This window comes from Pinus tabuliformis, chromosome J (assembly GCF_031772625.1).
Source record: "Pinus tabuliformis cultivar Carrire ecotype Pingquan chromosome J, CPIR1, whole genome shotgun sequence".
NCBI lineage: Eukaryota > Viridiplantae > Streptophyta > Pinopsida > Pinales > Pinaceae > Pinus > Pinus tabuliformis.
Window position 1 is genome coordinate 1,562,317,868 of NC_142295.1, and position 24,083 is coordinate 1,562,341,950.

Genomic DNA, 24,083 nt, shown 5'->3' on the forward strand with positions numbered 1-24,083 from the left:
CAGAGGTGATTTAGCCAAACAAATCCCAGTACTACAGGCCCTTTCACAGCACTAGTCTGCAGAGCGCAGACTGAGGTCTCACCCGAAGTAGTATGGGAGGGTGCTAGAACCAGATTCCCGCACCTTGGGGATGTTTGATGGTATCCAGTGGTCCACAATTTGACCCTGCATGCACATTGTTATGTGCATCTATTAGTCCTTCGCAACCCATGATGCTACCTTTGCACAGCCCTATTTGGGGCGCGATTCATATTATTACCAAAGTTCCTTACTATTAACCTATTATTAGTTGGTTACTTAGCTTATCTGTGTAATCTAGAGATAATTAATAGTATATCTAGCATTCATATAAGGGTGCACGATAAACAAAACAATATAATTGCACATAACGTATTACAAAAGCAGATACACAGCGATTGGAGTCAACTTCTCTTTATTATTCTTTGATCAAGGTTACAGACCGGACACCGCCCTGGGCACTCAGTTGCAGGGGTCCACGCACTCAGCTGCGGACTCTACTAGGCCTCTGCACACTTAGCTACAGAGCCTCTTCCTACTACTGTAGTTTTAACCCCGTACAGAAATTACCTGCATATGAATTCTAAAAACACAGAAAATAAAACAATAGCGAAGCATAACATAAAAAACACATATACACAGAGATTTTCCCCTGGATCCCAAAACTGAGACTACCAGCTTGATTTTTCATTATATTCCTTTCAATGTTACAATACATATTTATACATGCCTAAGCATCCAATACCATGGACTGAAAACCATCGCGTCCAAAACTATGGACTAAAAAACCATAGGTAGATTTTCCCAACCTAATATAGGGTCCAATAAAAATTCTCCTGGGGCGCTGCCCTGGACCCCATAGAGGGGGGCTACCCGCCCCCCTCAAAACCCCCTGTGACCCCCCCACTACGCAATCGACGCAACAAATGGGGGGCTCTGCCCCCCCTCTAACCCCCCAATTCACTGCATAGGTTAGTCGTGGAAAGAATATAACACAACCCAACAATCTCCCACTTGTTGTTTTCTTTCCACAGGGGGCCACAAGAGAGCTTAGTCATTTTTCCAGCCCTGAAATGCCCATTGTTTCTCTACACCAGGAGAACTTCTCAGAGCTCACAGATTTTGTCAATGCATCTACAATATTCTTCAAAGTGTCCACCTTTACCAGCAACACCTTTTGTCTTCTATCATATCCCTCACAAAGTGATACTGAACATCAATGTGCTTTGTCTTTGAATGATAAGCACGGTTCTTTGCCAAGAAAATTGCACTTTGGTTCTCACAGTCTATCCTTATAGCTCCTTGTACTAACCCCATACTTGAACACAATCTCTGCAACCAAACTGCTTCCTTGCTTGCATGAGTGGCTGCCATGTATTCTGTCTCTGTAGTTGATAGTGCCACTACAGATTGTTTCTTACTCATCCAACTAACTGCACCTCCAAATAGGTTAAACACATACCCACTTGTAGATCTTCTATGATCCAAATCTCCAGCCCAATCTCCATCAACGAAGCCATGGATATCCAAAACTCTGTCCAATCCTGGTCTTCCTTGGTAGCACAAACCACAATCACTAGTGCCATGCAAATACCTGAAAACCCGCTTCACTGCTGTCTAGTGCTCCTTCCCTGGTTTGACATAAACCTGCTCAATACTCCCACTGCATGTGCAATGTCTGGTCTAGTACAGACCATTGCATACATCAGGCTACCGACTGCACTTGCATATGGAACACATGATATGTCCTCTTACTCTTCTTGTGCCTTGGGACACTGTTCAGCAGATAGCTTTACACCTACAGGAATAGGAACCTTCACCAGTTTACTATATTGCATATTAAACCTCTGCAATATTGTCTCGACATACTTCCTCTGGTTTAACCAGAGCTTCCTCTTTGCCTGATCTCTTTTAATTTCCATGCCCAAAATATAGTTTGCAGCACCAAGATCTTTCATGCTGAATTTGGAGGAAAATTGGGTCTTCAAATCCTGGATAACTTCTTTGTCATTTCCAACCAGCAACATATCATCCACAGATAAGACCAGATAAATAACATGGTCACCAATTAATTTAAAATACACACAGTGATCTGCTTTGCTTCTAGTGAAGCCAAGTCCCCGTATAAATATATCAAATTTTTGATACCACATCCTTGGTGACTGTTTTAACCCATACAAAGACTTCTTTAACTTGCATACCAGTTATTTCTTACCCTTCACCGCAAAGCCTTCAAGGTGCTTCATGTAGATCTCCTCTTCCAGATCCCCGTGAAGAAATTTTGTCTTCACATCCATCTGTTCTACCTCAAAATCAAAAGCAGCAGCAATAGATAAAAGTAATCTAATAGAAGCTACCTTGGCAACAGGAGAAAAAATATCACCAAAATCAATTCCCGGCACCTGGGAATAACCTTTTGCTACTAACCGAGCTTTGTATTTCTCCACCTTTCCTTCTACATTTGTTTTCTTCTTGAACACCCATTTGTTGCCAATGGGCTTCCTTCCAGTGGGCAACTCCACCAGATCCCAAGCCTCATTTTTGTGCAAAGATGCCATTTCATCAACCATGGCCTCTTTCCAAAGTTTTCCATCCTCTGAATCCACTGCTTCCTTCACAGTTTTGGGATCCTCATCAGTAATAGATAAGGAAAAATTTGAATAGAAAGCAGATGGACTATACCTTTTTGGCTGCCTTCTTTCTCAAACTGATCTTCTCACAGCCAGAGTTTGTGGCTCTTCACCTTCTGATTCCTCCTCTGTTGTAGAGTCTGATTCTTCCTCCTTTAGCTCAAACTCTATCTTCTCAGGTTCTTTTGGTTGGACTTCATGTTTAATAACATCTTTCACCTCTCTAAACACCACATCTCGGTTATACACAACCTTCCTTGTTACTGTGTTCCAAAGCTTATAACCCTTTAAACCATCCTTATACCCAATAAAGATGCACTTTTCAGATTTACTATCCAACTTGGTTCGTTTCTCCTTTGGAACATGTACATATGCATCACATCCGAATACCCTTAGATGTGAAAGAGATGTTTTTTTACTAGTCCATACCTCTTATGGAGTCTTATCCTCCAACGCTGATGAAGGTGACCTATTGACCAAGTAACATGCAGTATCCACTGCCTCTACCCAGAATTCCTGTCCTAACCCGGTACTACTGAGCATGCTTCTTGCCCTTTCCATCAACACCTTGTTCATTCTTTCTACAAATCCATTTTGCTGAGGTGTATATGGAGTAGTCTTATGTCGTGCTATACCACACTTCTTGCAGAATTCTTCAAATTCCTTACTGCAAAACTCTCCACCATTATCTGTCCTCAGCACCTTTATCTTCTTCTATGTCTGGTTTTCCACTAGAGCCTTAAATTCTTTAAACCTGTCAAAGACTTCAGATTCCTTCTTAAGGAAATATATCCATGTATTCCTTGAGAAGTCATCTATAAATGATACATAGTACACAGACTTACCCAGTGATGGACCGTCACAGTCCAAACACATCACTGTGCATAAGCTCTAATATATGTTTTCGCCCTCTTACCACCAGAGGGGAACTCACCCGATTCTGCTTCCCGTATAACAATATTTCACAAAAATCAAAAATCCCGAGAGTATTTACTCATACCTTCTACCATACCTTTACCATGAAGTATTCGAAGGTCCTTCTCTCCAATATGTCCAAGCCTCTGATGCCACAGCATGGTTTTTCTCTCCATAGACCATTAGATTTTCTCCTCCACTTTCAGGAACCACAGAACTATTGCACCCATCAACAACCGTGCTACCTTGCAGCTTGTACAGAGTTCCAGTCCGAACTCCCCGCATTAATACCAATGCTCCCTGAACCATCTTACAGGTATCCTTCTCGAGCACTGTTTTTACACCTGCATCATCCAGCTTGCTTACAGAAATCAGATTTCTAGCTAATGCAGGAATATGCAGAACACCCGGAAGTGTTCTAACCCTTCCACCTTGCAACTTCAACTTTACTTTCACGCGACCAATGATTCTAGCCTTCCTGTCATCCCCTAAGAAGACATCACCACCATCGTATTTCTCATACTCGCAGAACCACTCGCTATGGGGAGTGAAGTGAAAGGATGCACCTGAGTCAATCAACCATGCCTCATGATCTACATGTGTACTTGAAGAAGCCAAGTACACATCCCCACCTTCATCTGAAATGGTTTTGGCCTCTACAGAAGGAGCATCATCAGATCCCTTTCCTTTATCAGGAGCTTTAGATTTATAGTCCCTTTTGAAGTGCCCTTCCTTTCCGCATTTCCAGCACACCACCTTTACAGGTTTTCCTGGAGATTTAGATCTCCCTCTAGATTTAGATCTCCCACTTGATGACTTATTTTTGTTTTTGTTTTAGGACCGTCCTTGTACAGACAAGGCATCACCATTCTGGCTCTCCATATTTTTTCATCTCATCTCCTTCGTCAGCAAGGATGAGACTATTTCATCAAAATGCAAGGCAGTTGCATTGCTACCTATTGCAATAACCAAACTATCCCACGAATCTGGTAGAGAACACAACAAACTGATGCACTTATCTTCATCTGAAATTTTAATATCAATAGATGCTAATTGACTTACCACAGTATTAAATGCGTTCAAATATTCTGTCACCGAGTCTCCATCTTTCATCCTCAGGTTATGCAGTTTTTTCCACAGCAACAGTTTATTCACCAAAGACTTAGATTGGTACAAAGTCCCTAACTTGTCCCAAAAAGCCTTCATCGTAGCTTCCCCTGATACATTCAGCAATACTGAATCTGAGACACACAATCGTATTGTGCTCTTTGCCTTCCGATCCAACTTCTTCCATTCTTCATCGGACACTCCCGTTGGTTTAGTACCTGGATCTACCGCAATCCACTGATCTTTATCCACCAACAGATCCTCCATCTTGACTTTTCACAACTCAAAACTTTTACCATTAAATTTCTTGACCTCTATCTTTCCACTACTCACCATCTTCTTCACCACCAGAATCAATCTCACGGATCTCCCACTGAACAAGGTCTACCACAGGCCCAAGCGAAAACACTAAATAACAAAGGCGTCCCCTTGAAGCCAAAACAACTTTAATACCAAATGTAGGTTTTAACCCCGTACAGAAATTACCTGCATACGAATTCTAAAAACACAGAAAATAAAACAATAGCGAGAGCATAACATATAAAACACATATACACAGAGATTTTCCCCTGGATCCCAAAACCAGGACTACCAGCTTGATTTTTCATTATATTCCTTTCAATGTTACAATACATATTTATACATGCCGAAGCATCCAATACCATGGACTGAAAACCATTGCGTCCAAAACCATGGACCGAAAACCATAGGTAGGTTCGCCCAACCTAATATAGGGTCCAAAAAAAAATCTTGGGGCGCTACCCTGGACCCCGTAGAGGGGGGCTACCTGCCCCCCTCAAATCCCCCTGCGACCTCCCCTGATGCGCAATCGGCGCAACAAAGTGTAGAAATTTTGAATAATATGACACTTATTCACAGAGATTATCCCGATTATACACTATGGAGGAATACATGCATAATACATAACCTCCTCTACGTTGATCATCAATTTAGCAGCATCAAAAACAATGAAACATCAATCGCATGCGCACATTAACACAGTACGTAACCCGGGGAAAGCTTATAGCTGAAAACCCCACACTATCTATATATTAATGATTGAGAACATGTAACATTACATAGTACAATACTCCTCACAAGTATCCAACACTATCTCCACCTGTTACACACAATACAACTTAGATCTGATCTCCAAATCTCCTCTGCTGCTTGCCTGCCTCCACTACACAACCCTGCAAGAGAATGAATGAATCCAAACTCGTTCCAAGTTCTATTTACCTTGGAAAATCACTCACATTGGAAATCACGTGAGCACAGGCTATATTACTGGGCATTCTCATGGGCATACTCAATACATTGCTTGTGCAAAGTCTCATGCACAACTATAGTCACAATTGATAGCAATCTCAACCTCTAACACCTGTCTCCACTGAATTGTACATGCACTGAGTTAACTGATTTATTCTTCAATTGCATTATGAGTTAATAATTAGTGAATTAATTAATAACTAATTCACACAACTCATCACTTAGTCTATTGGCCAGTTAGACTAAATACAACTAGTTCAACTAAGTCAAACTGAACACAACTCCATTAACTGCTCATCTAACTCCACAGAACTCAACCACATGAGTTCTAACTGATGTCATGCATGCAAATAGCTCAACTGACTCACAAGAAAACGTATTTCCTTTTGACAGCTGCATGTGCCACATCTGTAGCTCAAACCGAAGTGCTCCAAGAGGATAAGATAAAGTTTATAGTCTAAATATTATTATGAGACAATAATATTTGACTTTTCTATTTTTGACTAGCAGTCTAAAAATAGACTCTGATCACTCCTACTGTGATCCAAAAATAGAAGTCCATCTATTTTTCCCAACATGACCATTCATCCATAACAACATACTGCAGCTCATAGACATGATCCATATGTCTAAAAATAGACATAGTCTAAAAATAGACTTTGCGCCATAATTTGCATGTGGGCCCACTTAGTGAAGGCGACTCCTTTCCACTAAGCTCCATAATCTTGTTGCATTCTCAACAATCATTTCTTGTTGCACACTTTTCAACACTCCCTCTCAACAAGAAAGGCTTCCTCTCAAACCCGATCCTGTAACTCTGGAATGTTCTGCATGCAACACATTTGCCCGGTCCACTTTGCTCCAACAACACTTTGAACAAAAACACTCCCAACTGACCACTCTATTGGGCTAGGAACATACTCTGATGCTGAAGCTCTACCTGCTGCTGACAAGTGCTCCCTCTCTAACATCTGCGCTACTGCAACATCTTCATGCATCTCACACCATTGCACACCTCTCTGTACCACCTAGCACTGTGCAAAACACTTGTGCCTCTCGCATTGCTGCAGCCTGCATGCTATGCGCTGTCCTGGGATTCCCTACACTGTCGATCTCTCTGCCGCTCCATCCGCATCTATCTCTACCAAATCAGTCAGTTCCTACTACTCCACATCGGGGCTCCCGTAGCAAGGTTTCATCCAAGAGGTTGGGTACCTCAAGGATCTTGCCCCTCCTCCTTGGGACGATCAATCCACATCACCCCACCTCCTACCTGGAGGTATGGCTACATACGATCCCTCAGCCCACCTGGCTCGAAGTTTCCCCCTACTGGAGGTCTCTGGATGAGTAGATGTCTCTACTCGATCTCCTCTCAGCTTCCCTTGTTGTGGCTGCTCCACAAACTCCTGAAGCTGCTGCACCAATCGTGGCTCCTCCACAATTGTTTGAGACTTCTTCTGGCTCTGCATGTTGAGAGGTAATATACACTCCCTCTCAACCACCAAGTCTCCATCAGTTGCCTTGCTGCTCAAGGCTTTGCATGCATCTACATGCAACTGATAAAGGTTCCTGACTCGAACCCCTATCTTCCTGGTTTCTCCAGTTGTCTTACTGCGGAGGAAAGCCTTTCCCTCGCTGAAGACAACATCATATCCCTTGTCTTATAACATCACCACAGAGATAATATTCTTCTTCAATATAAAGGGTTTACCAGACTCCCTCTCAACGGAAATGGTACCGATACCGGTTGCCTGTATCTACCATCATCGCTCATCTCGATGTGCACTCCAAGATCTTTCTCCTCCAGATCAGAAAACAAATCTCGATCTCCTGTCATGTGAGAAGATGCACCACTGTCCAAGAACCATACCGATCCCATCACACTTGATACCAAGCATGCGATCAGCAAAAAATCCAGCTCAAACTGCGAGGCTAAGGCCTCTCCCGCTGCAGATCCAACAGCTTACTTATTTTTCTTCTTCTGCGAACAATTTGTGGCATCTCCCTTCCACCAGCTCAAAACTTACCGCTTCTGATCTAAAATTCGTGAGAATAAAGTATTTCTTGTACAGAGATCGATTGTATGGGCATTCACCAGATATCTCACCTTCCAGAAGAAGGATGAATCCAGAAGCTACCTGGCTCGATTACATACTCTGCCTGAAGAAATAAAATGTAAACACTTTCTGAATAATAGATCTGATGATCAATCCCACTTTGATATTCTGTAGAACTTTTTCTACAAATCAACCAGCTCCGATACCATGTAGAAACTTTTTCTACAAATCATCTAGCTCTGATACCATGTAGAAATTTTGAATAATATGACACTTATTCACAGAGATTATCTCGATTATACACTATTGTGGAATACATGCATAATACATAACCTCCTCTACGTTGATCATCAATTTAGCAGCATCAAAAACAATGAAACATCAATTGCATGCGCACATTAACACAGTATGTAACCCGGGGAAAGCTTATAGCTGAAAACCCCACACTATCTGTATATTAATGATTGAGAACATGTAACATTACATAGTACAATACTCCTCACAAGTATTCAGCACTATCTCCACCTGTTACACAGAATACAGCTCAGATATGATCTCCAAATCTCCTTCGTTGCTTGCCTGCCTCCACTGCACAACCCTGCAAGAGAATGAATGAATCCAAACTCGTTCCAAGTTCTATTTACCTTGGAAAATCACTCATATTGGAAATCACGTGAGCATAGACTATATTACTGGGAATTATCATGGGCATACTCAATACATTGCTTGTGCAAAGTCTCATGCACAACTATAGTCACAACTGATAGCAATCTCAACCTCTAACACCTGTCTCCACTGAATTGTACATGCACTGAGTTAAGTGATGTATTCTTCAGTTGCATTATGAGTTAATAATTAGTGAATTAATTAATAATTAATTCACACAACTCATCACTTAGTCTATTGGCCAGTTAGACTAAATACAACTAGTTCAACTAAGTTAAACTGAACACAACTCCATTAACTGCTCATCTAACTCCACTGAACTCAACCACATGAGTTCTAACTGATGTCATGCATGCAAATAGCTCAACTGACTCACAAGAAAACATATTTCCTTCTGACAGCTGCATGTGCCACATCTGTAGCTCAAACTGAAGTGCTCCAAGACGATAAGATAAAGTTTATAGTCTAAATATTATTATGAGACAATAATATTTAACTTTTCTATTTTTGACTAACAGTCTAAAAATAGACTCTGATCACTCCTGCTATGATCCAAAAATAAAGTCCATCTATTTTTCCCAACATGACCATTCATCCATAAACAACATCCTACAACTCATAGACATGATCCATATGTCTAAAAATAGACATAGTCTAAAAATAGACTTGCGCCATAATTTGCCTGCAGGCCCACTTAGTGAAGGCAACTCCTTTCCACTAAGCTCCATCATCTTGTTGCATTCTCAGCAAGCATTTCTTATTGCACACTTTTCAACACAAAGGGGAGCCCCACCGCCCCCCCCCCCCCCCCCTCTAACCCCCCGGTTCACTATGTAGGTTAGTCGTGGAAAGAATATAACACAACCCAACAACTACAACCCAAAGCACTTAGACTCTTACTCTATGCTCGAACCATTCGTACTCATCTATATTTTCTCTTCGCTCTCTTGACAACTTAGAACCTCGCTCTATTTATACAATCCCATGGTCCGCGGACCATGGGTAGGCCGACATGACGTTACATTACATTACAAAACTTAGGGCAGACAGCCCTATGACTCAACCTATACTTCGCGCTCCATGCCTGCAATTCGTGGAGTCTTACAATACATTTGACCCAAAACTTAGGCTTTGAGCCCCAAAACATGATGTGGGGGTATCCAATGCCCAACACTCTCGTGACCCTACAAACCCTAGTAATATCTTTCAAGTGCATGTATTAACAAAATGTTAACTTCCCCTTATATTTGCATGGGGGTCTCTTGCGGGTGGCAAAATTGTTTCGTTAGTTGGGGTGGCGATGATGGCTTTGCCAAGCTATGTGGGTTCTTATATATACCTTTCCTACAGTCCATTTTAGTGAAAATTTTGTTTCCTTATTGTTCTCATCTAGTTCTTATGTTTTATGTCACTGTCGCATTCACTATCTCTTGGGCTTCTTTTTCTTGTTCCAAATATTTTTGGGAGGGTAAATGTGTTTCGTTCTCTTCTTCCATAGTATAGGAACAAGCCATTCTTTGAATTGGTGGCAATTTTTCCAACCTCATCATTTCAAGGCTCAAACCTATAAGGGATATCCTTTAATTGACCAGTCTCGGTGTGTGGGGTATAGTACCTAGGTTCATTTTCTGTTTGGTTTTAATAGGGTGATTTAACCTCCCAATCTAATACACTCAAGTCAATCAGTCTTGCCTTCTGTGTTTTTTTCTCAAGTTCTAGTTGCTTTCTCATAGAGCTTGGGGAGGCGTCGAGTTCTTAGGGTGCTTTCTTGTTTCAACTAGGGTGGACATCTGGGTGGTCAATTTTCCACACACCTCCTTACATATTTTTAGAGGATATCTGGATAATGGAGTTCATTTCATGGCTTATTAATGTCAATCCCTTACCTGGTTCGCATTTGTTGTATCGTCATTTCTCTATGGTGTCTTACTATTGTCTCTCTGCTCTTATGGCTCATCAGAAAAAAAAAAAAAAAAAATGCCAAGTCGCAAAGGATGAATGACAAGTTCCTCTTCCTCATGTCGGTGATTCTTTGGTTTGGAGTTTATGGTGAATTATTTTGACTCCATTCCTCCAAAAGTAAGGAAGGAAATTCTCCTCCTAGAATCGAAAGAATTGGTGAAGGGTCTTATTTTTCACATGCATAGTTTGTTGGAGACCGCCTCAAATGGATCCCAGATCCAGGAGGAAGCACCGACTTCGTTTTCTACATTCCATAACATCACATTAGCAAATGTAGAATCTGCTTCGCATGGTTCTTTGGAACAAACAGGTAGACAACTACAAATTGTTTGCAGGTTAAGAAGATATTAAAAGGATTCTTCATAACATCTAGTTCAACCTTGATGACCTTGGGACCAGATTAGCAAGGGTGGAAAACTTTGTAGTCTGCAATTCGAAGACCGAATCAATAAAGGAGAATGACACCCTTGTTATCATCAATGGCCCACCAATGAATGCTTCACCTCTGGTAGCCATCTCTCCACAAGCGAACTCATCGCCCCACTTTCTAGTTATAGACTAAAGTTTTTAATGGATTCTTCAGTTGTAATTCTAGTATGGACGTTTCGCATGGTGGTATGGTCTTTTTTGTATTACTGTGGTTCTTTCTCTAGACCTTCGTCGGTCTTTCTTTTGTTCCAGCGATCACATCTCCATTTATGTAAGACACATGGTTAAGTCTAGTATCAACTATCATGTTAAGTCTAGTATCTTACTGTCATGTTAAGTATTCTCTCTCGATGGTTAAGTCTAGTATCTTACTATCTAGTTTGAAATTTTAATGGATTTTTTGTATACTTGGTTAAGGCTTTGTATGGTTAAATCTAATATCTTACTGTGTACATTGAAATTTTAATGGTTTTTTGTACACTGGTCTCCTCCGTGAATCTTTTGGTCAAGACAACATCACTATTATCAATGTAATACTCTTATTTATTAATGGAAATCACATGCGGAAGCTTAAAAAAAAGAAATCTAGACAAAATATACATATATAAAAACAAATAAACAAACATACATACATACATTTTACCACTACATAAATGAATTAGTGTAGCCTTTGATTTTGCTAATAAAATAATTTAAGCAATCATCACTACTCAATAAATCACCTTTAGCGAAAGCTAAATGGAAAATTATGTGAATATATAAACCAAAGAACTCTAAACTAGGTATTTCTGTGAATATATAAACCAAAGAACTCTAAACTAGGTATTTGCAGATTAACGCTGGTGTGTGTTTATCTACACTTTAAAATTTCCAATTTTTAAAATTGCACAAGTATGTATTTTAAGTTTTTCCAAAAATAATGTTAACCTACATAGATTAAATATAAGTAGAACTTGCGCATTGGAATCGTTACACAAAACAGAGAATGATAATTATGACTTAAGTTTTTATGATAGACCTACTTTACCTAAGCAATTAACTATGTTATATTATTAAAAAAACAAATTTCGACATCCCATCCTTAAATATAAGGCAACAATAATCGACCACAAAAATAATATCTCTTTATAAGGCAACAATAATCAGCAACCAAAACTTATATATGACAACCACATTAACTAGTTAATTATTACACTATTTATCCTGTACCTTCTCTAAATGGTACTAGAAGAATAGTTGTTGCAATTTAGAATGAAAATTCGTTGTCATGAGTATGTAGACTAGTAGTTAATTCCTGTAGCCCGTGAGTGGTAGTTAGCTGCTGTAGTAGCTGATGGGCAATGATAAAGAGGAGTCGCTTGTGTAGTGTGTAACCATATGTTGAAGCGTTACACGCTGTCATCACCTTCTTCTGTTGTTCTGCTAATTGTTCTCATAAAATGGCTGCATCCTAATCCCACCTCAAGAGTGACGATGGACAGATGTCGCAGGAGACGCAATCGATGGAATCACGTAAGAGGAAAGAACCGCAAGGAGAGTGTAGCGTTACACTTGAAGAGAATCCCGTCCGAGTTGTATCCATATATAGAGTTCCCGACATCCTCATGTCGGACAGGGCAAAAATGGAAGCATATGTTCCCACAAGAGTGTCGTTGGGTCCATATCATCACTAAACTGAAAAGCTTCGTTCAATGCACAGTCACAAAGAAAGAGCCCTGAAAAGGATGACTATCAGGTTCAATGATATTAAGCACCTTCGCAATGATCCAAATAATATGGGTTTCTTCTCTCGTGCAGCAACAGAGGAGATCATGAATGTGCAGAAAAAAATCAGGGACAACTATGAAGAAAAAATCAATTGGAATGAAAAAGACCTGGTTGACATGCTAACTTTGGATGGTTGTTTTATTCTAGAAATATTGAGTACTCTGAGTGACAACAAATTACCAGAAGATGGTAACTGCTATGAACCTCTTTTTGAGAAAAAGAAGATTCTTTATACTGGAAGGGATATACTGAACGACATGTTGAAGCTCGAGAATCAAATCCCGTTCATCGTTCTCCTAAAGCTACTAAAATTGCAGTGCAGCTCCACGGATAGTGATGCAGAGAACAAGCTTTTCGAAATGATGCGTGAATCGTTCTTGCCCCTGTTCTACCCTTTCGAAAGTAAACTGCCAAAAGAGCGCCGATGGTCCTGGCCTCAACCACATCATCATCTTCTTGATTGGTTGCGCATATGCATTCTTTCCCTACCTTCCGATAATGGCGATGATATGCTCCATGTGTTGAAATCGTAATTTCAACGCAGACGCCAGAAACCGTCGTGCAAACCCGCCGGAGAGTTCTCGGGCCAGTTTCCGGCGAAGGGAATCTCCGTACTCTTCAACCCGAGAAAATTTGGAGCCGCCACGTGTTTCTGACCTGACGTAACGCAACGTCACGTTCTCGGGAGGTAAACCTCAGCAGTTGTATGGCTTCCGATATTCACCTCCGCCGTCCGATCTGGTTGCGTGTTGTCAGCCGTCGATCCTTGAAGGTGCACGGGCCTACGTCAATTCAATGCGTCGCGTGGAGTGTTTGACTTTTCCGCTGACCGCCGAAGATGGAAGCGTTAATGCTCTTAATGATGTTCGTAGTTTTTTGGTGGAGGGCTTTAACTTTGGTTATGGGCCTATGTCCCATATGGTATACGTTTCATGTTTTTTACGGCACGTAAAGTTTTTTTTATGTGTATTAGTTGTATGTTTTTAATGGGCATGTTTTGTATTAAAAGTTTTATATGTATATGAGCCACGGGAAATGTGCTCCAAGTTTTTTTAAGTGTTGACTTTTATTATTATGTATTGCACACGGGAGAAAAAGAGTGTGGGTGTTCGCAGCAGCGAAATAGAACAAGAGTTGTATGCACAGCAGTGCGAAAAAATCACAAGGAATAGATTGTAATGCTTTTGTGAGATATTGTAAAACAGAGTGGTTTTACAGCAGCGTAAAAAGAATGATGGCGCAGTAAAAGAAAAACAGTGTGTAAAATGAGAAGAACCAGGTGATGTAATTTCTGGAATAGCAAAAACCATGTGTGGTTTTGCACAAGCAATGCATAAAGAAAATGGTGGAGCGTTTTTTTTAAGTCTGTGTAAATTTTGTTTTACAGCAGCCTGTAAAAGGAGTTTTACATCAGTAAATGTAAATGGGGTTTTACAGCAGTAAACCCAGCATAGTGAAATCTCAGGTGGAGAGAAAAGACAGAGTTTTTATTTTTGATGGGTGAAAGTAATTTTGGTAAATCCCTCTGAGTGAAAGAGGATGAATGTGTATCAGTGTTTTTTGTTTTAATGAATTGAAATAATTTTATGGCTGTGTAATACTCTGTTCTGAGTTATTTTTTTAAAAGAGGTTCTGTGCAAAAGATCCTGGAACAGTGGAAACAGAGCATTGGCTCTGTGGTGTTAGAATGTCTGGTTTTGGTATTTTCCCCATTGAAAAATACCCAACAGTGGTATCAGAGCTAGTCCAGGCTCTTTGATGGTGACAGAGCAGGTTCATGCTCTTTGAAGACTCAAAGAAGCTGAAGGAAGGTGTTGTTGCAGCAGTCAAACCTCTCCAGCAGTGTGAAGCCACAGCCAAAAGGATTCAGGTATTTCTCAAGTTTTTGTGTTACTGTTAAAGGAACAGTCAGTGATTTAAAGAAAACACAGTCAAGCATTTAAAGCCTAGATAAGAATGGCAAGGTCAAAGAAGAAAGCCTCCAAGCCTGCTAAAAATGTGTCTCCCTCCTCTACTAAACTAGAAGGCAATCCATTAGAATACATTCTATTTGAAACCCCAAAGTTTGATGGAAACTTTGATGTATGGGAAATAATGATGAGGGCTTTCCTAATGTCTGAGGGGATTGAAGTCTGGGAGTCAGTGATTGATGACAGCAAGATGGATAAAGAATCCATGGAGTATGATGCACAAGCAGCGAAACTAATCTTGGATGGACTGCCTGATTCTGTGAAGAAGAATCTTGGAAAATATACATCAGCAAAGGATATATGGGACAGACTGCATGACCTTCATGCAAAGGGAGCACTGACCATGACAATGAGTCAAGAAGAAACTTATGAACCCATCATAGAAGCTGAGAATGAAAAGCTTGATCTCATCAAGCTTCAAGTAAAAGAAAGGGATGAAGAGCTTACCAAGCTTAAGAAGGAGCTTGATCAATGCAAGAGGAAACATCATGAAGAAGTCATATCCATGACAAATCAGCTGAATGAAGCAAAGAAGCAGGCAGATGCCTTGACAAGTCAACTTGAACAAAGACACAAGAAAGTGAATAAGCTTGTAGAAGAGATTGGACAGTACAAGGTAGAGGTCTCCTCCCTTAAGTCCGAACTACAAGAAGCTAGGAAGCAAGCACAAGAAGCTGAGAAGAAAATGGAGAGCAGTCAAACAAAAATCTCCAAAATGAAGTCTGATATTATCTCCCTCAAAATAGTAGCAGCTGAAGCTACTCGTAGCAAGGAAGAAACTGAGGGACAACTAGCAAAGAAAAATAATGAATGTGAAAAGTTGGAAGAAGAGATTGTCCTCCTCAGGAAGAAGGTTGAAGGGATGAACAAGATCATGAAGAGCTCTCAAGCATTGGATGACATGCTTAGCTATCACAGATCCCCATTTTGATAAATCAGGACTTGGGTATGTAGGTGAACCCTCAAACAAGGATGAGGATGCTTTAAGCAAAGGAGATGTGAAGAAGCCAGAAGAGATGGTGATGCTCCTATTTCCAGCAAAGGCAAGGAGAAAAATGAAGGCTGCAATAGAAGAGATCCTGCTCCAAGTAGAAAATCAGCTCCAAGAAGAAATGTAGCTGATGGCAAAGAGGCAAGAGGCAATGATGATCGTCAAAGGATCTCAAGGCTGCAAGGATTCAGAAGTACATCAAGAAAACCTCCATCTCCCAGGTACCAAAGTTCATTTATGGTTATTGTTGTGCTTGCTCAAACTTTTGGTCATATGGCAAAAGACTGTAGAGCATTTCATGGAGATAAATGTTGTGGTCATCGACATCCTCCAAGAAACAATTTTTAGAAGAAATCATGAAATGTCATTCATGAAAAATGTTGAATGTTTCAAGTGTCATAACATTGGGCATATGGCACGTGACTGTAACTTGACATGGGCTCTCACACAAGCTAGACCCATGCAAAAGAAGAAAGTTACACAAGTGTGGAGAAGGAAGGAAAGGCAATCTGAAAACCCCTTGAATTCCCCAGCTGATCTAAATTTGTTTTGAGAAGAGTCTGCCAAAAGAGGACAAGCACACATTAAAGGGGAGCTTGTAATTTTTGTTTGCTGAACTGTATTAACAGTCATTTGTTGATGAAGGGTGTATTGCAGCACAGCAGTTGCAAATGAAATCTTTGTTAATCCCTCTAAAAGGTAATATGCAGCAGTGATGAAATCAGCAATGTTTTTTTTGTTTTGTTTTTATGCAATATGCACAGAAATGCATAAAGAAGAAAAGATGGTAGCGCTGAAATGTAAAGAGCAGCAGCAAGATAAGAGAAAAATGCAAAGTATGGAGACCCTCACAGCAGTGGGAAAATAGAGCATAAGACAGCAGTTTGGAAATTTTTTTTGGCACATGGATTAGAATGAACAGCAGTTTAATTTTTTTTTATGCAATGCAGCATGCAAAGAAATGCATAAAGAAAAACAGGGACAGCAGATTGTTAATGCACATGGGTGAATGAGAATGTATGTGGCAGCAGAAAGCCAAAGAATTTCACACTAGTGCATTGTGAATAAAAAATGAAGATGAAGATTGTGTGAAGCAAGGGTGTAAAAAGAAAAGGCAGCAGCCTGGTGTTATTTTTTTTTGTGGAGAATGAAGTGCCAAGTGTATGTGCACACAACAGCGCAAATTGCAGCAGCAACACAACAACAAGTGTATGGACAGCAGCAGTTTGAAGAAAAGTTTTCCCATCGTGAAGAAGGAGAAGCACACAGCAATGCAAATAAAAAAAAAACAGCAGCAAGAAGTTTTGAACAGCAGCACATGCAAAAGAAATTTTCCTTACAACAGTAAAGGTAAATGTAATAAATTTGTTGTTCATTGAATTGAAATGCAATATATGCAACAGTAGTGAGTGTAAGAAATATTTACACACAGCAGTGTAAATTTGTAAGATGGGACAGAGTAATTGTTCCAGAAAAGACAGAGTATTTTGTCTTTGAAAAGTGCACAAGCAGTGCAAGTGTAGACACAGTAGTGTGGGATAGACACAGCAAAGAAGATGGCACAACAGTGCAGAAGAGAATATGCAGCAGCATAAAAGAACAATGTAATGAGTTTGCACACACAGCAGTGCAATGATTGTTTTTTTTGAAACTGCATGTAAAGCAGTGTCTGTTTGTAATCCCTCTGTCAAGAGGAAGGTGTTTTTCAGCACAGTGACATGGTAAATCCCTCTATCAAGAGGATGATGCTTTTCAGCATAGTCACAGGTGAATCCCTCTGTCAAGAGGGAAGGTGCTCTTCAGCACATTGTTATGGTGAATCCCTCTGTCATGAGGAAGGTGCTCTTAAGCACAGTTTCAGGTTAATCCCTCTATTAAGAGAAGACAACTTTGTGTGTGTGTGGAACTCATCATCAAAGCAGTTGGTGAATCCCTCCATGTGAGGAAGTGTTTGGGTAAGATTGAATGCCCAGCTGTTGAAATTAAAGGGGAGTGTTGAAATCGTAATTTCAACGCAGACGCCAGAAACCGTCGTGCAAACCCGCCGAGAGATCTCGGGCCAGTTTCCGGCGAAGGGAATCTCCGTACTCTTCAACCCGAGAAAATTTGGAGCCGCACGTGTTTCTGACCTGACATAACGCAACGTCACGTTCTCGGGAGGTAAACCTCAGCAGTTGTATGGCTTCCGATATTCACCTCCGCCGTCCGTTCTGGTTGCGTGTTGTCAGCCGTCGATCCTTGAAGGTGCACGGGCCTACGTCAATTCAATGCGTCGCGTGGAGTGTTTGACTTTCCGCTGACCGCCGAAGATGGAAGCGTTAATGCTCTTAATGATGTTCGTAGTTTTTTGGTGGAGGCTTTAACTTTGGTTAGGGCCTATGTCCCATATGGTATACGTTTCATGTTTTTTACGGCACGTAAAGTTTTTTTTATGTGTATTAGTTGTATGTTTTTAATGGGCATGTTTTGTATTAAAAGTTTTATATGTAATGAGCCACGGGAATGTGCTCCAAGTTTTTTTTTAAGTGTTGACTTTTATTATTATGTATTGCACACGGAGTAAAAAGAGTGTGGGTGTTCGCAGCAGCGAAATAGAACAAGAGTTGTATGCACAGCAGTGCGAAAAAATCACAAGGAATAGATTGTAATGCTTTTGTGAGATATTGTAAAACAGAGTGGTTTTACAGCAGCGTAAAAAGAATGATGGCGCAGTAAAAGAAAAACAGTGTGTAAAAATGAGAAGAACCAGGTGATGTAATTTCTGGAATAGCAAAAACCATGTGTGGTTTTGCACAAGCAATGCATAAAGAAATGGTGGAGCGTTTTTTTTAAGTCTGTGTAAATTTTGTTTTACAGCAGCCTGTAAAAGGAGTTTTACATCAGTAAATGTAAATGGGTTTTACAGCAGTAAACCCAGCATAGTGAAATCTCAGGTGGAGAGAAAAGACAGAGTTTTTATTTTTGATGGGTGAAAGTAATTTTGGTAAATCCCTCTGAGTGAAAGAGGATGAATGTGTATCAGTGTTTTTTGTTTTAATGAATTGAAATGATTTTATGGCTGTGTAATACTCTGTTCTGAGTTATTTTTTTTAAAAGAGGTTCTGTGCAAAAGATCCTGGAACAGTGGAAACAGAGCATTGGCTCTGTGGTGTTAGAATGTCTGGTTTTGGTATTTTCCCCATTGTAAAAATACCCAACACCATGGTCACATCGCACATTCGCATAATGGAGAGCATGCCTTGCGCATGTTCATTATTTCTCCACATTCCGATAATGGCGATGATATGCTCCATGGTGACATCGCACATTCCCATAATGGAGAGCATGACCAGAACGACTATATGAAGATCCCCGGCCAAGACGAAGAGAGCGCAAAAGACAATGCAAAGGAAGACAGCAAGGGTAGAATCTGCAATCGGGATAAAGATTCCGGCCCATATGATCATATCCATCCCGCAATAGAATTAGAAAACGCTGGTATCAAATTAAAGCGATGGGAGGAAGGCAATATCGCAAATATTAAATTTGACGAGTCAAGTAACACAATTTACCTTCCTCGCATCACTGTCGATGACTCCACAGAGATCCTATTCCGTAACCTAATTGCTTTTGAGATGTGCAAACCATCTGAATTCAATTATGTTGCGTCTTACGTGGGTTTAATGGACCAGTTAATCGACTCCGAAGAAGACGTGGCTTTGCTCAGAAAAAGGAAAATCATTACAAACCACCTCGGGAGCGATGCAGAAGTTGCCAAGCTCTTCAACGGTCTATGCAAGGGAGTCACTGTCAATCTCGAAGGTGCCTTCCATGGACTGACAGAAAAAGTTCATAACAATTACAACAATAAATTAAGAGTCCAATTGGCTGAGCTTGTGAGGGAGTATTTCTCTTCTCCGTGGAAAACTCTAGGTCTGTTGGGAGGAATTGCTCTACTGTTGCTCTCCATTGTGCAGACCATCGTCGCCATACTGGCATTATATAAGTAGCCTCCCCTTTTTCCTTTTCCCTAAATGATTTCTTTCAATAGTGTGACTCGTCTCTGAGCCCGAGGTTTATAGTTATTTTTAGTGATTTGTATGCTGTTGGCTATAGCAACGGCTGAAGTGTGTGGAAAAGCTGAGTTCTGTATAACAAGCTTTTCAATGTTTTTCACGTTATTTTACTACCTATGTTTGGTTTGGAAATTATGGATTCTGGTGATGTTGATGTTGGAGATAATGCTCACAGTGTGCTGAGTTTAGGTTTCTCAAAATCCATAGTAATGTCTCCATCATAAAAATAAAAATAAAATTTCTATTTGGTATTACAAATGTATGAATGTTTTTCCATGTCAACGTAACTTGTGATTTATCTCAGTATTTACTGCTCCGGCCATTTGTAACGTTTTCTGGGCAACCAACTTGTTGTTTTTCCCGGTGATATTATTGGCTCGGTCCTGTCTACTCCGGGTTCATTAACCTACTATTACCTTCGAAAAACTCCCAACTACCCGCGATCTGCAAGTGGGTGATCTGGATTGACATTTGGCGTTTTTATTATTTATACGTTGATTATCTGTACGCTTGGTGTATTCTTATTGCTCTGCCCTGTGCGTGGCACGACCCAGAATGGGTCTGCTCAACTTGGTGAGGCCCGGGTGAGTATTCTGGTTTTAATTATTGGAATTTTCTGCCGTTGAAACTTCTCCTTGACAGGCATCTTCCTTAACTTTGTTTAACTAATGGTTTGCTATGATTCTTCTGATTGTAGGACCCTTCTCTAGGACTCCTGAGCTATTCGCGACTGTTGCGTGGTAAGCATTTACCAGACTCGTTGCCGAAATCCCGGGTAAGGGGTTATCTCCAGACTGAGGGTTTTTCAGCTGAGTTTAACTCCCCTGCATAACTGGACAGGGTTTCTTTGATTTCCACTGAATTTCTAAGTTTGTCTCCCGGATAGCGCGCAGTCTATTGGGTTTAGGAGCTTATGTAATTTAACAGCTGTGTGCCATAGAAGTTTGAAACCCTTGTGCGGCATTCGCGTGGAGGGTTTGCTTCCAGTATGAGGCTCGGACAGTAACTATCCTAATATACTTTATGCTTTAAACTTGACAGGGTTTTGACCCCGTGGCGTCCCTGGTTGTTTTATGTACTTCGATGTATATTGGAATTATTCCTCCAGGTTTAACCCGATAAATACCAGTCATATTCACCAGTGAATTTATTGTTTTTCTTTATGTATCCATTTTACATGTCTATATATGCATATGATTCAAGGGTTTTGAAACTGGTTGGCTATCGTCCAAGCTACGGCTGTTATAGATATTTTTCATGTGTATTTCCTTAAATCTTAGTTTCTTGTTCGAAATATAAGAGAACACGGCTATAACAGCCTCTGTCAAGATTCTCCGTTCGTTCTTTTTATGAGTTGTCAAGAGTTTCAGGGAACCCACCCTGTCCGACAATTATTTCCCACTTAACCTTACTGTTATCAGAGAATTTTCAAAGGTTGATGTCTTTATCTATCTATGTTTCCTTGTTTCCTCATTTTAACAGTTAACAAAGATTAGACATAGCATAGTACTGCGTATGAGTTGTTGCTTTTGCAGATAGCAGATTTTGTTAAGAGAGTGTCAACACTGTTTTGATGGTTTCTACTGTTATTATTATGAGAATATTCAACTATATCACCAACTAAATTCATTTAAAGTCGTGAATATCTAATTGTTCGTTGATCTTAGAAGAGATGTCTTATTTAAATCGGCATTGCAAACTTTGTTCTTTTCTTTTCTTTAGAAAATCGCACTACAGTAGTTTCCTACCATGCTCATTTACCTGACTCGGTTGTTGCCAATTTGGCACGCCAGGCCCCTCCACTGCCTGTGCCTCCATGATGAAATGTCCTAGGGTTTTGTTCTCCAATACCGCCTGTATAAATATAACAAATGTATGTAGGTCTTGATACATTTCCTGTATAAATCTAACAAATGTATGTAGGTCTTGATACATTTTTTTTTTTGTTTTTTCTTGGCGTCAAACCCTACAGTTCAGCTTCAGTCTTTACACACCAGAGTTCCTCAACGGAGGAAAACGTTTCTGCCAAGCCATTAACTTACCGCACCCTCAAGGATTTCTCTGACGAACAGGGACTTCGCGTGGCTCAATTGTTTTATGACCCTACGGGTTGTTCTACAGTGACACTGTTACGAACAGTTTCTCCAGAACCTACGAGGGTTCTAACTGTACATCCCTCTCCCGTTTTCCTTTTTAATGCAGATAACAATTAATCACTCTATTACCATTATTATTAAGTTTTTTTTTGTGAGAGTTATAGCTGCACAAAAGTTTGCTGTTACAAATCTCAAGTTTATAAATGGCACAGACTTAATTAGGCACGTCAGTGGTAATTTCCGTACCTGTCTGTTCGACGTTCTAGTCTGACTGCAACCGAGTTGCTCACCTCTGCTCACTGTACTGTTGTGCTCTGCGTAGTCTTACAGAAGCGAAAACTTTATCTTGTTTTCTGCTTCCAATCTGCCACTCAACTTCGATATTTGTCTTTGGGACCACCTCTCCCCGTCTTTTTTTTGCAACCCCGTCCTTTATTGCAAGACCGCGGTCCTTGGCAAGATATCTGTACCTAGTACCTGGATATCTGGTGCTCACCAGACTTATCCATTTATTTATTTTTTTCTTTCCTCTGCCCCTCACCATACTTTCCCATTTCCCATTTATTTTCTTTTTTTTCTTTTTCCTCTGCCCCCCTCCTCTGAGGCAGACTAACCTTTTTCCTCCCCTTTTCCCCAACTTCCCGACTAACCTTTTTCCTCCCCTTTTCCCCAACTTCCTGGGAAGTTGCCAGCTTTTTTTCAAAGATAACATTTCTTATTTATTAAATAAATAATAAAAATATTATTAAATCCAAAACAATTAATAATTTCATATTCAATTTTTAACCACAGTAAAATATTTACATTTTCCTGGGCATTACATCGCTCGCAATATAGATGCTTTGCTTTGGAATTTCAAGTTCACGTGGTTTGTGTGCAGTAAACATTATTCCAGTGTCCGGTTTTTTACTTTCTTTCACGTGCATCACTAAAGTGTAGTGAAATCAGTCTCTTTCAAATTATTTATTCACTCTACTACTACGCTCATCTTCCGAATAGGTGCCGCGTTCATCAGTTTTACTTACAGAAGGCAATCAGACGGAATCTCGCGAGTGCGCTGTGCCTTCCATCATTTTATCATGCTCCTTCCAAAATAATAATAAATAAATAATTGGCTGGAATGATCCATCGTTCCCTTCCATGAAGCAGTGATGGCCAAGAAAATAGTTTACACAAGGACAGTGCCCAACTCACGCTCAGGTCGGCAGCGGGTAAATACAACGTAACAGCCAGCTGTTAAGAACTTGTGCAGTGAATTTGTCCATGAAAATGGCAGTAAAATAGCTGGCAACAGCACGGCCATACCTCCTCACTTTTATATAGCCGTTAAAGAAAGAGATTCCCTAGTACCATCAAACTAGGGCGCCACCAATATGTATCCCAAAACAGTTTAATTGTGAGTGCTGCAGGGATCTGATATATATGATGTTGACTGTTTAATGTCATCTCCACGGCAATGAACATAGGAGGAAAAGCTGGTTGTACCTTTAAAGCGAGATGCCTGCAGGGTGCAACAGGCGAAGTGAATTGGGCTTATCATACTGGCCTCCTCTCGTAACAAGCCACCCTGGTGGTGTAGGCAGCGGCCGGCCCTCATGAGTGTACACGTGAACGTCTATCCGCCGAATGCGTGCCCATCTGGATTGAGTGATTGGACTTGACACATTTATTCCTTTGTCTCATCTATATTTTATATTAATTCCTTTGTCTCATCTATGTCTTATCCTCCTGCAAAGTGGTCAAAATGCGGCAGCAGGGCTGTCATGCCTGACCCACGATACCAGTGGTTAAATTCGATGGGTAACTCCCTTTTTACCTGTTATATTTTGATTTTTTTGGTTTTCTCATCTATGTCTTATCCCCCTGCAAAGTGGTCAAAATGCGGCAGCAGGGGCTGTGATGCCTGACACACGACACCAGTGGTTAAATTCGATGGGTAACTCCCTTTTTACCTGTTATATTTTGATTTTTTTGGTTTTTTGGTTTTTTGTTTTGGCGGGATTATTTATATTTAATAATAAAATTCGAAGTAATTATAACAAAATTTGTTGGGTTATTTTTTTTCAATAATCATTTTTCTTAATCACTTTAAATAAATTCAGTTAAAAATAGTATTTTATTAACCTTTATTTAATTTTAACAATTAAATTG

At 40.3% G+C, this 24,083-nt stretch overlaps 1 pseudogene across 1 annotated transcript; it reads left to right on the top strand.

The window, feature by feature from the left end:
• The first annotated feature begins 12,372 nt into the window (after window positions 1-12,372).
• LOC149233459 (putative UPF0481 protein At3g02645) lies at window positions 12,373-21,007 on the top strand (annotated as a pseudogene). Its single transcript, XR_016248485.1, has 3 exons — window positions 12,373-13,349; window positions 19,005-20,420; window positions 20,534-21,007. The product of XR_016248485.1 is annotated as a putative UPF0481 protein At3g02645 (transcript).
• Window positions 21,008-24,083: the final 3,076 nt, after the last annotated feature.